Here is a 17,988-nt window from a genome sequence, read left to right as displayed (position 1 = left end):
AGGGTGGGGGGAAGGTGAAATCCCTGCCTCCCAGGTGATGGGTATTCGAATCCCTGGAGGCAGGAGTGGGGACTTGGATGCTAGGTTACTAAACCTGTCAGTCCAGTGCCTGGGAGACCAATTTCCTGTGACCCTGCCCACTGATCCTCACACTATTTAGGTCTGGACCAGCTCAGGGCCATTATGCCATGTCATGTCTCTGTGTTTGTGTCCTGTCTCCTGTCTTCTGGCTCTTCTGCAGTCACCATGGAGTCCCACTTCAGCTCTCCATTGGAGCTGAACTGGTTTGTTGGTATTGTTTTTGTTCTTTTTTTCATGGTTCAGTTCCCTGTGTTAAGTGTATTTGCTGGCTGCTGGTCTTTGAGACAGGAGTCCAACATGCATTTGCTGGCCTCTTAATAAAGACTCCCTCTCAAAATATGGCTTTTTCATTTTCTTACCATACAACAGTGTAACTTGGGGCAAATTCTATGACTTCTTTGTGACCACTTTAGCCAAGGGAAACTATCATTTCCTAGCCTGTAGATACTGCATTATGGTATAATGAAGTGATGGCATATAGTAGACAGTAAACTTAGCTGTTTCTTTTTAGATTGAATTCTACCTCCTACAATAACTTCCAGAGAAATAAATTGTAGTAATTTAGCCCTACTGAGGTGATCTTGTTAGCTCTCACTATCTTTTTTCTCCTCACATGCCCAGAATTCATCATTCTCTGCTACTGTTCTTATTTTAGAAGAGGAAATAAATGGCAACTGAAAGCAGCTACTCAGCCATGCAAGTCCTGGCTTGCTACAAGTTTAGATATTTATTTGTGAAGCATCAAATTTGCCAGTGGCAATAGGTGTGGCTAGGTGTGTCTGAGAGTGAATCAAGGGTAAGTATGTGACACAAATATAACACAGCAAGACAAGATGAGTTTCAGAGAAGTGGAGGAGGGGACAAAATGATTAACATAGAGCAATGGAAGGTTAAAGAGCAAGGTATCCCAAATTGAGGTACCTGATTTACCTGCTTTTCTAGTTTTCTCCTCAGTATTTGGAAAATCACTTTGCTCTGTTCTTTACAGACCGGTGGACCATGTTATAAACTTTGATAAACTGAGTAGGAGTAGAAGTATTGAGTCACAGCAGGAAGAAGCATCTAAGAGCCAGTGATCAGTTGTCAGGTAGGTGCAACCTAAAATGTTGAATGATATAGCCCTAGACATCTCACAAACCCAGAATAGAGTCTGACAAAAAAAAGTGAATTTTGCTCAAATTAAATAAATTTTGTTTTGTTAGATTCTGACATATTCATGTTAGTTTTTATAACTTCAAAATTTAGTCTTTCTTGATAGACACTCTGGGGCTCAGGAAACCTGAGACTAATCAGAAAAACCCCCCTAGGAACCCTACATACTTGTATCAGAGGGTAGAACTGGGGGTTTATTTATTTATTTTTGGTCAATCTCTTCTGTCAAAAAAGTGACTTACCTTTTCTCTCTGAACCTGCTGTTGTGTGTCTATTTCTGCTCTTAGTTTGAATTGCCTGGTACCTTTCTCTGTATTATTGTATTTTTTTCACCCTTATAAGAAATAGAACCCAAGCCGGGTGCTGGTGTCTCACACCTGTAATCTTAGCTACTCAGGAGGCTGAGATCTGAGGATCATGGTTCAAAGCCAGCCGAAACAAGAAAGGCCATGAGACTCTTATCTCCAATAAACCACTCAGAAAACTGGAAGTGGCACAGTGGCTCAAGTGGTAGAGCACTAGCCTTGAAAGAGCTGAGGGACAGTGCTGAAAAGCTGAGGGATAGAACCCAGGCCCAGAGTTCAAACCTATGATCAACCAAAAAAAAAAAAAAAAAAAAGAAAAAAGAAAAGAAAAGAAATAGAACCCAATTAGTCCAATTACAAAGTACTCTAGAATTAATCTATTTCACAGGCTTCCTTTGGATCAAGATACTAATTCCTCAGTTCTATTCACCACAGCACAGGGCTGCATCTCTGAAATAAAAACAACAACAACAAACATAGCTAATTATGCCAAATAAACTGTTAGGCCTCTGTCTCTGTCCGGAGTGAGACAGGGGTTGTCCATATGTCCATATGCTATTTCCTTCAGTGAACTAATATACAGACTCTTCAGGCTAGGAAGAGAGTGGCTATATTGGATATATTGTTCTGTTGCTATGTCCTACTGACTACAGAACTGGTAACATGAATGTCTTGGTCTTGACTTAAAAATTGATCAGTGGCTTCTGAGTTGGGACAGCATTTAAAAAAAATTCCTTTTGTGGGCTGGGAAGGTGGCTCAGTGGTAGAGCGCTTGCCTTGCATGCATGAGGCCCTGGGTTCGATCCTCAGCACCACATAAGCAAAAAGAAAAAAGCCGGAAGTGGTGCTGTGGCTCAAGTGGTAGAGCCCTAGCCTTGAGCTGAAGAGCTGAGGGACAGCACTCAGGCCAAGAGTTCAGGCCCCACGACCAGACCCCCCCCCCAAAAAAAATAAATGAAATAAATTTTCTTTTGTGTGGGTACAGGGACTTAAACTTAGGCCTTCGTGCTCACTTAGCTTTTTGTTCAAGGCTGGTGCTCTACCACTTGAACCACACCTCCACTTCTGATATTTTGCTATTCTGATATTTTGGAGCTAAGAGTTGTATGGACTTTTCTGCCCAGACTGGCTTTGAGCCACAGTCTTCAGATCTCAGCCTTTTGAGTAGTTAGGATTGCACACAGGAGCCACTTGTATTTGGCTATGAGAAGTCTTAAATGAGTCAAGAAAACTGGGCCTAGTGACCAAAGGTAAAAGCAGATTTCTGGCTTGTTACATACTTAAAGACCATGAACTTGATACTCTGAGAATGCTTTTGGATAATATTACACACAGAGGCAATTATTTTAGAGCAGTGAAATAATAACTTAAAATTGCTTTGATGTTAAAATACATATTCTAGACTATTTCACTTCATTTGGTAAACTCACTCATAAATAGCAAATACTTGCTGTTAGCATCATCATCCTACTGGCCTTATTCTCTTGAGAATAATCTTCATAATGTATGGTCTATATTTAATGTATAACTATTTGCTATTCTTTTAAAATGCTTATATCCATTTTATTGTCCTGTATTGCATTTGGGGTGTGTGTGTGTGTGTGTGTGTGTGTGTGTGTGTGTGTGTGTGTGTGTGTGTGTGTGTGTGTGTGTGTGTGTGTGTGTGTGTGTGTGTGTGTGTGTGTGTGTGTGTGTGTGTGTGTGTGTGTGTGTGTGTGTGTGTGTTGGAAGTAGGGCTTCAACTCAGGGCCTGTACTCTTGCTAGATTTTCTTGTTTGCAGCTGGTACTCTACCACTTGAACCACTCCTTCAGCCCAGCAGTTTGCTGGTTAGTTGGAGATAGAGTCTTGCAGACTTTTCTGCCTGGAATGGCTTCAAACTATCCTCTAAGTCTCAGCTTCCTGAGTAGCTAGGATTGTAGGTCTGAGCCACCAGTTCCCAGTACTTATTTTCATATTTAACTCCACTCCATAATATACACCTTTCTTGTTTTGTACAGTATCCCAAAATATCCCACTGTCTTCTCAAAAGATTTCAAATCCCTAATTATTCTCCACCTAATTGTGCATCAAAACTCTCATTGTATTTGAAGTTATTTTTGGTTTGAGATTAAGAGGAAAAAGGCCAATTAAACTACAATAAACTGAGCTATAGATTATTATTACTTGTACTTGTCTTTCAAAATAAAAGCAGTTTTTTTTTTTTTAAAAAGAAGAGATGTAGCTGGGCATTGGTGGCTCACGCCTGTAATCCTAGCTACTTAGGAGGCTGAGATCTAAGGATAGAGGTTCACAGCCATCTGGGGCAGGAAAGTCTGTGAGACTCTCATCTCCAATAAACTACCAAAAAAAGGCAGAAATACAGCTGTGGCTCATGGTAGAGCACTAGCTTTGAGCAAAAGAAGCTTAAGAACAGCATCTATGCCCTGAGTTCAAACCTCAGGACCAGCACACACACAACTCCCTCCCCCCCCCACCACCACACACACAACTGAAACAGAAAAACCAGAGATGTTGTCTTTCTAACTTATCACAGTACATTATTCCAACTTCCTTTCTCCACTAAGGACAGAATGGAGGTCTCCAACATGAGCTCCTGGTCTGAGGTGATGATCTGTAAGATAGGGATGGTAAATTTTTAATATTTTTTGAAAAACTATTGCTATAATTCATGAAATTTAGGGAGCTATTGTGTATAAAATTTACCCTTATTTGGGGGATGTTAAAAAGCTGAGAAAGGTGTGTCATAAATTCTACTGGGATGTGGTGCATGCGTTGGTACATTGTGGGGCCATGAGGGAGTAGAATGAGGACTGTGTTTTGAGACCAGAGTTGACTTCTGCTATTGGAGCTGTCACCAATATGGTAGTGTTGGGAGTTGACCACACTATTAAGAGGTGAGGCCTAGTGAATGAAGTTGAGGACACTGTCTCAGAGGGATTTGCTTTAGTTCTCTCTAGAAAGGGTTGTTATACAGTTAGTTTTCTCACATGCTTGCCATTTTGCATTTGGCCATTTCCCTCCCCACTTCTCTGCCATGTGATGATTTTGAGCCAGCGTCACCCAAAAGTACTTTCACCAAAAGGCATGCAGAAGAGGTTGCCTAATCTTGGATTTTCAGTCTCCAAAGCTATGAGCTAAGCAAACCTCTACTTTTATGAAATATCTAGCTTTAAGCATGTTGTTATACCTAAGTACACTAATACAGCTTCTACTCCTGTCCCTTATTAACTGTGTAACCTTAGGCAAAGAATTTAACCTCTTTGATCCTAAGTATCTATTTCTGAAAAGTGAAGAAAATAATAGCCATTGAGTGATTGGAGTTCTCAACCCTAGATGCTGCATGTGAAAGAAAGCTCCTAGCACCTAACATGTACTTAGTGGATATGAGCTGAATCTAAATCTACTTTCTTATAACAACCTTTAGACTTGAAGGGAAACATTCTTCTTTCATTAAGGAGGTGGTCAAGGACCAGAAAAACTCTTCAGAAAAGGCCTCAGCCATGTATCCTCCACCCCCTTTATGCTGTTATTTTTGTTCTTTTTGTGCTGGAGATTGAATCCAAGGCCTTACCCTTTGTAAGCAAGTGCTTTATCACTTAAGTTTGAGCTACACCCCAGATCTTTTGATTTTGTTTTGTTTTTGAGATATGGTCTTTCACTAACTTTGCCCAGGCTTGCCTTTAAACTCATGATCCTCTTGCTTCTAAGTAGCTGGAATTACAAGCATGCACCACCATGTCAGGCTGACAATACTGTTGACTCCATTAATAATATCTTGTTCTTTTTTCTTTAATCATGTATCTAGACTATTATATTTTCAGCCCCTATTGTTTGGTCAGGCACTAGTGATAAGAGGTAAATAAAGCATGATAGTATAGCTGGATTGCAGTCATTAGAGACAGGAAGGCATATAAGGGAGGAAGGCAGACCAGTGATAATCAATTCTTTTAAAATTCGCAAACTTGTTAATTAAAGAAACAATTCTTAAAAGGTAGCTTGCCAATGGCTCCCATAATTTGTAAAGCTTCGTGAAACTAGGTGTGATTTAAAATTCATTCTCTCATAAAGAAAATTCCCTTCTTTACCTTTTCCATCTTGCTTTTCTTCTCTCCTACTGTGTTTGTTATCTTCCCTTTCAAATAGAAAGTAACCCATCACACAAGGAACAAGCATGTACCTAGAATCTGAATCAAAATCGGTAGGAATGATTTTAGATTTATTTGTTTTTGTTTTGTGCTTTTGCATAAGGATTACTTTATAAAGTGCTCACTTTTCTTGGTGAGGTAATATCAGTCGGTGACAGAGCAGAGTGAGAAGCATACAGGCTGAGGAATCTGCAAAAAATTCAAATTTTGGCTTTGCTAGTTTTATAGACAAATTACCTAAACACATTGAGATTCGGCTTCCCTATTTGTTAAAATGCATGATAATATTTGTGGGATTATATTAACTATCTATGCCTATACATAGTACATCTTTGAACAAATTTGTTATTGTAATTCACACCAAGAACACAATCAAGATGGTTTGTTAGCCCTTGTATAATTGTACAAAATGCTCGACTGCATTAGTATAACTGAAGTGTATATATTAGGCACAGAATTTAACCGGATCTAGCTATAGCATAGTGAACTCTGCAAACTGGAATGGGTATATAATGGAGCTTTACTGAGTGGAAGGCAAAAACCTGGCTCATAATACAAACAAGCCTGAAGGTCTCTGGAATTAAATACTGGGTCAAAGTCTATTTTATGTCTGATCAGAGGTTCAGAGCAGTTTTGCTTTTAGTGCCTGAGCTCCTTTTTGTTTTAGGGAGTTCTCATCAGCAGAGGATGGATTCACTTCCCACCCCTAGAATGGAAGACCATTGATTCAGTTTCCATGTTCTTTGAAATGAGGACAGGTCATATGATATAGACCACTAAGAATTCTTGCCTGGAAAAGAAGTTCATTTGGGTAAAAGTGACTGTGGCAACCGTATCAAGATTCAATGAGGGGCTGGCAATGTGGCTTAATGGTAGAGTGTTTGCCTGGCATGCACAAAGCTCTGGATTTGATTCCTCAGTACCATATACACAGAAAAAGCCAGAAGTGGCGCTGTGGCTCAAGTGGTAGAGTGCTAGCTGTGAGCAAAAGAAGCTAGGGACAGTGCTCAGGCCCTGAGTTCAAGCCCCAGGATTGGTAGAAAAAAAAAAAAAAAAGAAAAGAAAAGATCCAGTGAAGACTGGGATGTAGTTCAGTGGCAAAGTGCTTGCTTGGTAAGTGCAATGCCCTGGGTTTGATCCCCAGCAACAAAGAAAAGATAGGAAAAATACAGTCCAGGTCCGATGACATCAGGATCCAAGGGCCACCCAGAAGTCATTTTTCCTCCTTGTGACATAAAGAAGGTGTATATAATATATAATATATAATATATAATAGATATAGATATAAATAGATCCAGTCTCTTGGTCACTCTTGGTTCTGGCTGATTTCTTTTTTTTTTTTTTTTTTTGCTGCTGAGTGGCTTTAATGTTTAACACAACATCTAGGGAAGTTTATTTGTATTTCTCTAAATGGTACACTTTTCTTTGGAAAACAAGCCCTGTAGAGTTCCATCAAGTTGTGTCAGCCTAACACATATTTCTAGAGGACTAGCACATGCAGCATTAACTACAAGGATGGAAAACTAATTGGACCCTCTCTGATGAAACTCAAGCCATTTCAACAAAAACATTTCTTTAAACATCAAGGTAATGTGTCAGAACACATCAATGACAAAAGATTTGGTCTGCTAAGGAATCTGGCTTAATAGCTAAACACTTGAGACCATAAACCAGGTCGCGTTAGAGCTTACAACAAACATCTTCACCTGCCCAAAACCAAGGTGAAACTAGAAAAAAGCGTTACTAATCTGCTTCGCCTACGGTGTCACAGTTATCACTTACAAGTAGAAAGAAATCTTGAACCTGGTTCCTTGGACTTTTAATTCACTTTAGGAGCTACTCTAAGTCTGCTAATATATTCACTGTCTGCTGAAGATAAAGTGCATTTCAGTTTTTGTGTCTAAAATATTGACTCTACCAGAGCTATGGAAATATCACCATGTGGGAAAAGCAAAGGCCAAAACTTTCAGGCACTTGATGAGGAGGTAAAGAAGGGGAGCTTGATGATGATGATGATGATGATCCGTGCAAAAAAGTGAAACCTTCCTCTTCTTCCTCCCCTTCCTCTCCTCCTCCTTCTTCCCTTCTGTCTCTGTTTCTCTCTGTGTGTCTGTGTGTGTCTGTCTCTCTTTTTCTTTCTAGACAATTGCTCTACCATTTGAGCTATGTCCCTAGTCCTTTTCTGCTTTACTTATTTTAAAATTAGGTTTTGTGTTTTTGCTTGGGGCTGGCTCAGACGGTGGGACCATATCTCCTATATATCTTGTAGTAAGTATGTAGGAAAGCTTTTTTTGTTAAGCTTGAGGTCCCATTGACTTTTTGTCTGTGCTGGTCTCCAATCAAAATGCTTCCCATCTCTGCATTCCAAAGAGCTTGGATTACAGGTGTGTACAACCTTATCTGGCAGATCTACCTTTTGTCTTAAAGATAAACTTTTTACACCCTTCTCACAGGAAGCAAGATCTTAGCTGGTGATGAGAAGGTTGGAAATCTGGTTTCAACCAAGATCCTTTTCTTAGGCAATACTCTAAGGTAGCTAAAATAGCCAGCCTCACTGCTGTGGTAAGCAGTACTGCACCAACATCATGATTGCAAGTAACTCCCACCTTCAATTCCTCTTCATTGGTTGCTGATGATGTGGAGTCAGTGCTAAAGAAGGAACAAGTAGCTATCATGTTTTCTGTATGTCCCTAAAGGTTCTAGAATTGAAGTGAAGCTTTAAGGAGAAAGGATCTTAAAAAGAAGGGATGATCTAAGGCAAAAAGATCACATCTTCTATTACTGTCTTCTGGAAAAACCTGTTCTCTTGGTATAATCTTGCCAAAAGCTTGCTGACCAATGATTGAAAGCAAGCCAAGAATCATACCATGAGAGGTTGTATGGGATGATATTGGAGGTTAGATGCTTTGTCCTGAACGTCAGGCAGAATGTCCTCTGGCCTCCAAGCACATTAAGACATTTGAAAAGCACTTTCTTTACCCTGCATGGGGATATTTTTAGTCTTAGCTGTCTCAAAGTAGAAAATAAAAAACTCAATTGAATTTACCTTGTTTTTAATTTCTATGTTTCCTTGGCAACTATAATACTATACATAGGAAATATCTAGAGTAAACCAAGTAGTCACATGGACAATGACTATTTCACACCTCTATTTTGGAATTATGTGCAAAATTTGCCATATCCCATGTGTGGAATATCACATATTTAAATTGATAATCACCCCAGTTGAACATGATGTACTGTAATTAAATTATTAGTCATTGTTCTGTTGCATCAAAGTATTTGATTTCTGAACTCATAGATAAAATCTATAGTAAAGGTGGCTGCTTTACAAGCATTTTATCACTGACTTATATAAGGCTGTAAAAACAAATTAACAATGACTAAAGAGCGGGTAATTAGGGAAATTATTAGGTCCTTTAAAAAGCAGCAACAACATACTTACATAAAAATTTAGTCCCAATTTCTTTTTTTTTTTTTTTTGGTTGAATTTCTTTCATTTCCTTTCTCTTTTTGTTTTCTGTTCAGCTCAAGAAGAAGAAAGGAAAAGTTGAATTGAGACCCATTAATCTGGGGACAGATCATGAATATGGAGTTTTAAGCACTCACCTGATTGCATATGACATTAGGCTCAATTTCTTTTTTTTTCTTTTCTCTTTTTTTTGTCAGTCGTGGGGCTTGAACTCTGGGCTTGGGCACTGTCCCTCAGCTCTTCAGCTCAAGGCAAGCACTCTACCGCTTGAGCCACAGCACCACTTACGGTTTGCTAGTGGTTTTATTGGAGATAAGAGTCACAGATTTTCCTGCCTGGGCTGGCTTTGAACTGTGATTCTCAGATCTCAGCCTCCTGAGTAGGTAGGATTACAGGCATGAGCCACTGGCGCCCAGCTAGGCTCAATTTCTAATAGAAGAGTAAAACTAAAAGTGTATTTGCTTCTCAATGACTGGGCATTAGAACTTTTTAGTCATCTGGCATATTTTAGTCATGCTTGGAATTCCTCCTTTATGAAAAAAAAAGGGGGGGATGGATTGTCAAACTTGAGCACCCATTCTTCACCTCTTTCTTTCTTTCTTTCTGTTTCTTTCTTTCTTTCTTTCTTTCTTTCTTTCTTTCTTTCTTTCTTTCTTTCGTTCTTTCGTTCTTTCTTTCTTTCTTTCTTTCGTTCTTTCCTTCCTTCCTTCCTTCCTTCCTTTCTTCCTTCCTTCCTTCACAACTCTCTCTCTCTTTCTCTCTTTCTTTCTTTCATTTTTATTGGTTGTGGTGCTTGAACTCTGGTCCTGGGCACTGTTCCTGAGCTCTTCAGCTCAAGGCAAGTGCTCTACCACTTGAGTCACAGCGCCACTTCTGGTTTTCTGGTGGTTTATTGGAGATCAGAGTCTTATGGGCTTTCCTGCCCTGGCTGGCTTTGAACCTCGATCCTCAGATCTCAGACTTCTGAGTAACTAAGATTATAGGCGTGAGCCACTGGCGCCCGGCTTTTGCCTTTCTTCTCTCTCCAATGTTCATCTGGCTCTTATGGCTCCCTCCTTCCTTTCCTTGTCATCTCCTGTTCCTCTATATTCATTATCTTCTAAGTTAGATGTTTTTTTTCTCTTTCCCTTTCTTCTCTCTCTGTCTCTCTATCTCTGCATAATGTTATCAAGAACAGATTAAGATTTCACTTCTAGCTTGTGGTTCACTAACCAGGTGACCTCAAGACACTTAATCTTACTAGATGACACTATTGTGTATCAATTGAAGTTTAATTGGGGCAATAGAGCAGTCACTGTGAGACGCACTGGGGAGTAGAGAGTCTGAAGTGGGTACTGGAAGATCAGAGGGTCCACCCATCAGTCTGTCGGAGAAAATGGCAAGTCCAACTGGTGAAATGGGATTACAAATGTAAAGTTGGTGGAGGATCTCTAAGGAGCTCTTGCATCAGAAGGTTTACAGTCAAGCAATAGCTATGTTTGATCAGTGGGGCCAGAGGGTCCTCCAAAGAAGCAGGATATGGAATGGTATGGAATCATCAGTTAGAACCTATTAGTACCTCTATCATTGTTTCTAACCACTATGATCTTCAGAGTGGCTGCTGCTTTACACCTGCCTTCCAAATAGCAAGCAGTGGGTCAAATCAGACCCAGAATCATACAAGGAAAAGGGTTCTGGAAAACTTAGGTCTGGCTCAACTAGATTGAGGGAGTGAAAAAGAAAATCACCACATGAGTCATTTCAAAATGAAGTTCGTGGGAGTTCATTAATGATATGAAAAGTAAATGGGAGGTCTGGGAAGGTGGCTTAGTGGTAGAGGGCCTGCCTTGCATGCATGAGGCCCTGGGTTCGATTCCTCAGCACCACATAAGCAAAAAAGAAAAAAGCCGGAAGTGGCGCTGTGGCTCAAGTGGTAGAGCGCTAGCCTTGAGTTGAAGAGCTGAGGGACAGCGCCCAGGCCCAGGGTTCAGGCCCCATGACTGGACCCCCCCCCCCAAAAAAAAAGAAAAAGAAAAAGAAAGAAAAGTAAATGAGATTTCATACAAGCACCTAATAAATGTGAATTGTCATTTCTGTTTCAATCCATTTTTTTCTCATCTACACTCATCTACCTTATCTACCTTAGCACTATCAGCAAGTTTCTCCGTGTGGTGACTGGAATCCCCAGTGTTCAGAATGAGGAGTAAATGACTGGGGAAAGTGTAACAGACAAGATGTTATGTATTCTTTTCTAGCCAACATACACATGATGATTTTAACAACCTATTGACTAGGTAGCATCACCATTCACATTAAAAGATAAGGAAACTGAGTGGAGATAGTATTTACTTGCCCAAATTACATAGGGCTTAAACAGTACCAGCTTACATTAGAGTAATATAAGCCCAACCAATTTAAATACTGTTTCCATTAGGAGCAGGAATACCACCTGTAGGAAAATCTTCAGAGATACAGTGCCTTTAAAGCCAACAGAGGATTTACTACACAGTTCCTTTTTGATGGCTATTGTTTCACCCAAAGTTTGGACAAATTATATAAATGTTCTCCATGGTTTGGGATAATACCAGTAGTTAGAAAGAACTTGGTATGAGACATTCACTAGTGTAGCCTTGATCAAGCCAAAAGAATGTAGAAGTATTTGGAGAAGGAGATGAAGAAAACTGAAGTGAGTTAGCTGATAATGAAATATAATTTTATAAGCTAAAACATGAAAAACTTGTGCTCCAAAGGGACTCCCTAACCACTTTTAATGCATTCCTTGTGACATTTACTGAAACAAAATTGTCCTGAAGTTATTCTAGCCAATGTCTATCTTGTCCCTACCCTAAGTTCAAGCTGCCTCTTCAAGTTGGACTTGTACAGTCATGTGTGCGTGTATGCATGCGTGTGTGTGTGTGTGTGTGTATGCCAATGTTAGGGCTTGAACTCAGGACCTGGGCACTGTCCCTTAGCTTTTTCACTCAAAGCTGGTGCTCTACCATTTGAGCTACAGGTACACTTCTGGGATTCTGCTGGTTTATTGGAGATCAGACTCTTAAGAGTGAACAATGCAGCAGTGGTACTCACTGGACACTATGTTAAAAATGAGCTATATAACTTGTGTGTAAGGATGGGAGAGAAAAAGTGGGAGAGAGCGAAGGAAGAGGTACAGAAAGAAATGTACTCATTACCTGGCTATGCAACTGCAACCCCTCTGTGTATCATCTTTATAACAACACCAAAAAGAAAAGTCTTAAAAGGCCTTCCTGCCTGGGTTGGGTTTGAACCATGATCCTCAGATCTCAGCTCCCTGTGTAGCTAGGGGTTAAGGCATGAGCCATCAGAGCACAGCATGTACAGTCTTCGAAATACTTGCTTAAAAAAAGGTTAAAATGTAAAATGTTTCCAATTGGGCTTATCACAATTTCTCCTTATTTTTATTTACCATCTCTCTTTCTCAGCTTTACCTCATTGCAATTGCTTCTAACCCTCACAAAGTAGTGGTCATTAGTGTGACAGACTGCTAAGGGGTTGGCTGGTCCTGGATGTCCATCTGGAAAATCCATAGATGTAACCCATGGATTATCCATGTGGATGAAGCTGCTTAGACTTTCCAGTTCCTAACTCATCTGACTCTTATTCTTCCTATCTCATTCTTCAAAGTTCCTTATGGGTAAACTTGCCTCTAAGGTTATCCTCTAAGAAACAAAACCTGATATATTCAAGAAGTCAAGTGGGTAAACCATGCAATTTCATGTTTGTCAATTTTGACATTCATTTGATAAGTAAAAAATCATGAAACATAAAAGTTTACTAGTCACTGGAAGAGTAAATTGAAGAACGAATCTAAGAGTTGCTCCTAAGTAGGTACAGGTATAATCCCTGTAAATATACTTTAAAAAGATTAATAAATGCCCAGGTGTAGGATTGTTGGATTATAGGGGGAGCTCTATGTGTAGTCTTTTGAGGAACCTCCATACTGCTTTCTGTACTGCTTTCCAGAGTGGTTGAACCAGCTTACATTCCCACCAAGATGTAGTAGCGGTCCCTTTTGGCCACATCCCCACCAACATCTGTTATTGTTTTCTTTATAATAACCATTCTAAGTGGGGTGAGGTGGAATCTCAATGTAGTTTTGATTTGCATTTCTTTTATGGCTAGAGATGTTGGACTTTCTTCATGTGTCTATTGACTATTCTTATTTGCTCTCCAGAGAAGACTTTTTAAAAATTCTTTAGCCCATTTATTAATGAGGTGGTTGTTTCTTTGAAGATTTGTTATTTGAGGTATTTAATTTTTTGATCTCTAGATGTATTTTTGATATGAGGCCCTTGTCTGTTGTTTAGCTAGTGAAGATCTCCCAATCTGTTGGCTTGGTTATCTTGCTAGCTATGTCCTTTGCTGTGCAGAAGTTCTGCAGTTTAATGTGATCCCATTTATCTAGCCTTTCTTTGATTTGTTGTATTTCTATATATTTATTTAGGAAGTTTTGACTTGTGCCAAGGAGCCCTAGCATATCCCCTATCCCTTCCTGTAATATTTTCAGGGTATATGCTCTTGCCTTGAGGTCTTTGATCCATTTGGAGTTGATTCTGGTGCAGGGTGATATATAAGAATCTAACTTCAGTTTTCTACACAGTACAACCAATTCTGCCAGCACCATTTGTTGAAGAGGCTATCTTTCTTCCATCTGACAATTTTGGTTCCCTCATCAAAGATGAGTTGGCTATAGGTCTGTGGGATCATTTCTGGGTCTTCAATTCTACCAAAATGATCACATACAAGGCCACTTTAAAGCTCCCCACACAACCATGTTCATTGCAGCATTATTTGCCATAGCTAAGATATGGAACCAACTCAGATGCCCCTCAGTAGATGAATAGATCAAGAAAATAAGGCATATATACACAATGGACTTGTATGCTTCCATTGAAAGCATGGCATCACCCCATTGGAAATGGAAAGACTTGGAAAAAATCTTATCAAGTGAAATAAGCCAGACCCAAAGAAACATAGGCTCCATGTTTCCCTCATTTGTAATAATTAGTACATGTCTAGCATAGTCCTAGCAGAGGATCACAGTAGCTTAATAGTTATGTACATATGACCATAAAAATGATGTTAATCAAAATGAATGAAATGAATTCCAAGATATAGAAACCAGAGGTATTTTTTTTTAATGCTTTGTGTGAAGTTCTTTTTTCTTTCAGGTTTTTCCTTTGGTTTATCCCCTGTTATCACTGTTTGTTTGTTTTTTTTAGTTTTGGTACCCTGATCTTGTATATACAATTATCTGATTTGGGGAAGGGAAGGGAATAACAAAATAGTGAAACAAAGGACAAAGCATGAACCAATGCAGCAGTGATACTCACAAGACAATGCATTTGAAATACATTTGAGTCGGGGGGGGGGGGGGCGGGGAGGGAAAGCGAGAGAAAACGAGAAAGGGGGTAACATTGTTCGACAAGAAATGTACTCACTACTTTTGTAACTGTAACCTCTCTGTACATCACCTTTACAATAAAATAAAGTAAAAACCTTTAAAAAAGGATTAATAGTCTAATTTTCTGTAGTATGGAACATGTGTGGTATGGTATGAAAGATTATGCTAGATTAACAAGTAGTTTTGGTGTGTGTGTGTGTGTGTGTGTGTGTGTGTGTGTGTGTGTGTGTGTGTGTGTGTGTGTGTGTGCATGCGCGCGTGCTGGTCCTAGAGCTTAAACTCAGAGCCTGGGGCACTGTCCTTGAGCTTTTGTTGCTCAAGGCTAGCACTCTACCACTTGAACCTCAGCTCCATTTCTGCCTTTTTCATAGTTAATTGGAGATAAGAGTCTTACAGACTTTAGCCTGCCATTGGCTTCAAACCACAAGATCTGACTTCTCAGTTCTCAGCCTCCAGATTAGTTTAGATTACAAGTGTGAGCCAACAGCACCCACCCAGTTTTGGCATTTTTTAAAATTTATTTTATTTTATTTTATTATTATTTTTTGGTCCGGTTGTGGGGCCTGAACTCTGGGCCTGGGTGCTGTCCCTCAGCTCTTCAGCTCAAGGCTAGTGCTCTACCACTTGAGCCACAGCGCCACTTCTGGCTTTTTTCTTTTTGCTTATGTGGTGCTGAGGAATCGAACCCAGGGCCTCAGACATGCAAGGCAAGTGCTCTACCACTGAGCCACCTTCCCAGCCCCTGGCATTTTTTTAAAAGGAGGTTGCTTGTCAACAATACTTGTATTACGATGTCACTTGTCTATAATGCTTGAGCCTGGTGTAGTGGTACACATCTATAATCCCCTCACTTGGAAGATTGAGATAGGAGGAGAGGAAGTCTAAGATGAGTTAGGGTTACATAGTAAAACCCTGTCTGAAAAAAAAAGTAATGTGGGTATTCATTGTTTTCATTAACTTAATGAAACCAGGAAAGTACAATGAAATGACTTATTTAGAAGATGGATTTAGCATTTTATGATAAAGATTGGCAAAAAGTTATGGCATCTGATTTAAAATGTGGGTTGTAAAGCCAATTATTATTTTGCTGGCTAGAATCTTCCATTTTCTGTTGAGATACGGAGATAGATGGGACTATGAAGTCCTAAGGAGCCATGGTACTTTGATCTCTCTCTAAAAGAAACCTGGTAGGTATTTGCATTTTTAAATTTCTCCTGGTTTGCTCACTTTACCCTGGTCTGTGTACCTGAATCTGAGCACTTGACCTATTCTTCTACCATCTTCACTATTCTGTTATCCTTTTCTAACACTGACATTACTAGAGAGGCTTTTGCTAGAGCTGAGGGTATAGCTCAGTGGTAGATCATATGCTTAGCCTGTACAAGGCCCTGGGTTTGCCCACTAGCACTGCAAAAAAACAAAAAACAAAACAAAACAAAAAAATCCCCAACAACAACAAAACAAAACGAAGAAGCTTTTGCTTGTTTGGTATTTATATCAAATTACCACATTTATTTGAGTGTATATGACACTGTTTTTCTAACCTGTGGAAACAACTAATTTCTGCCCTCAATAAATAAATGTATCATTTATAGAATATAATAATTGGTATTGAAGTTCTTGATTTAAAAAATAGAGAAGCTAGGTGTGATAGAATACACCTATAATCCTAGCATTTAGGCTAAGGAAAGAGTACTCCAAATTTGAGGCCAGTTTGGACTACATTAACAAGATCCTGTCTCAAAAAAGACCTATATCTAAATAAATAAAGCTGTTGAAACAAAAAGATCTCACCAAACTGATATTATTCTTTTTTTTTGTCGGTCGTGGGGCTTGAACTCTGGGCCTGGGCGTTGTCCCTGAGCTCTTCAGCTCAAGGCGAGCGCTCTACCACTTGAGCTACAGCGCCACTTCTGGTTTTCTGGTGGTTTATTGGAGATAGGAGTCTCACGGTCTTTCATGCCCGGGCTGGCTTTGAACCGCGATCCTCAGATCTCAGCCTCCTGAGTAGCTAGGATTACAGGCGTGAGCCACCAGCGCCCGGCTCTGATATTATTCTTTTGAAAGACAATATTAGCTTAATGTATAATTAAAAGTTCAGACTGTATGAAATCATGAATTTATGTAATTAAATAAATTAATACAAATCCCAGTCTTCATAACACTAATAAAGACTTCCAGGGTACATTGCATTTTTCCCATGTCTATCCATAGCATATTCACTATAATGCACTTTTAGAAAAAAGGTCAAGGCTTTTTTTGAAGGCTAAGAAATATGCAAAGTACCATGGAGAACTATGGACCTTAGAACCTGACAAATAAAAGCAGCCAAGTAATTTATTATATATTCTGGGAGAACAAGAAGCAAAATATTTGGATTATCTTCATCATTGAGTGAGGAATGTTCTAGAAAAGGAGTTTAAGTAACTAACAATTCTACAACAACAGCAATGATACTGATGATTTATCCTAAACAATATTCTCCTTGGCTAGAATTTTAGGATTACTTGATAATTTGAGTCTTTTTTTTTTGGTCTGGTCGTGGGGCCTGAACTCTGGGCCTGGGCGCTGTCCCTCAGCTCTTCAGCTCAAGGCTAGTGCTCTACCACCTGAGCCACAGCACCACTACCGGCTTTTTTTCTTTTTGCTTATGTGGTACTGAGGAATCGAACCCAGGGCCTCATGCATGCAAGGCAAGTGCTCTACCACTGAGCCACCTTCCCAGCCTTTTAGGATTACTTGAGTTGTGATGTAAAACAGAATTACCTGCAATGATATCAATACTCTAATTGACACTATCAAGTTTTTTAGCCACTAGCCATGTTGACTACTGAGCATTTGAAATGTGACTAAATGTGACTGGATTTTTAATTTGTTTTAGTTTTAATCAATTTACAGTTAAGATTAAATAGCCACACATATGCACAGCTCTGTATATCTGTATATCAGTATGTATATATGTATTTGCATTTGTTTTGTTATATCCATATATACTTGCTAGTAACTTTTTTCCTCATGTACTAAAAGTGTAATGATAGTGGACAACTATGCTTGAGGCCCTACTTTCATAGAACTTTAATGTAGGTTCATGGACTATATGGACATATAGGAAGTAATCACACAACTAGTGGGAATTGGAAGACTGAAGGTTGTGAGATTATCCCCTATGGTTGCTACATGTGAAGAAAACCAGTCTTTACAACACCCTGAAGTCTTCTGATTTCTCCTAAGGAAATGATCTCTGACCTGGATCAGCAAGGCATTTGGCTCTCTGAAAGGGATGCATTTTATCAGTTTATGCTGCGGAGATCAAAGATCTGGAAGAAAGAAATTTAGATAATTATCATCACATTGACTACACATGTAAACAAAAATCACTGCTTCTCTTTAGAAAGAAGAAGAATGTTGG

The 17,988-nt window shown here is 39.4% G+C and overlaps 1 long non-coding RNA gene across 1 annotated transcript in view; it reads left to right on the top strand.

Moving 5' to 3' along the window:
• The window catches only part of LOC138815254 (uncharacterized), a 54,845-nt gene that overhangs the window by 6,759 nt on the left and 30,098 nt on the right, over window positions 1-17,988 (top strand). The window contains exon 2 of the long non-coding RNA XR_011368232.1: window positions 1,070-1,168. This is a non-coding gene — a long non-coding RNA (uncharacterized lncRNA). The remainder of the gene's footprint in view (window positions 1-1,069; window positions 1,169-17,988) is intronic.

Source organism: Dipodomys merriami, unplaced genomic scaffold, assembly GCF_024711535.1.
Source record: "Dipodomys merriami isolate MVZ:Mamm:240054 unplaced genomic scaffold, mDipMer1.0.p SCAF_63, whole genome shotgun sequence".
Classification (NCBI taxonomy): domain Eukaryota; kingdom Metazoa; phylum Chordata; class Mammalia; order Rodentia; family Heteromyidae; genus Dipodomys; species Dipodomys merriami.
The sequence above is the reverse complement of the archived record's forward strand: the minus strand, read 5'-3'. Positions and strand labels throughout refer to the sequence as shown.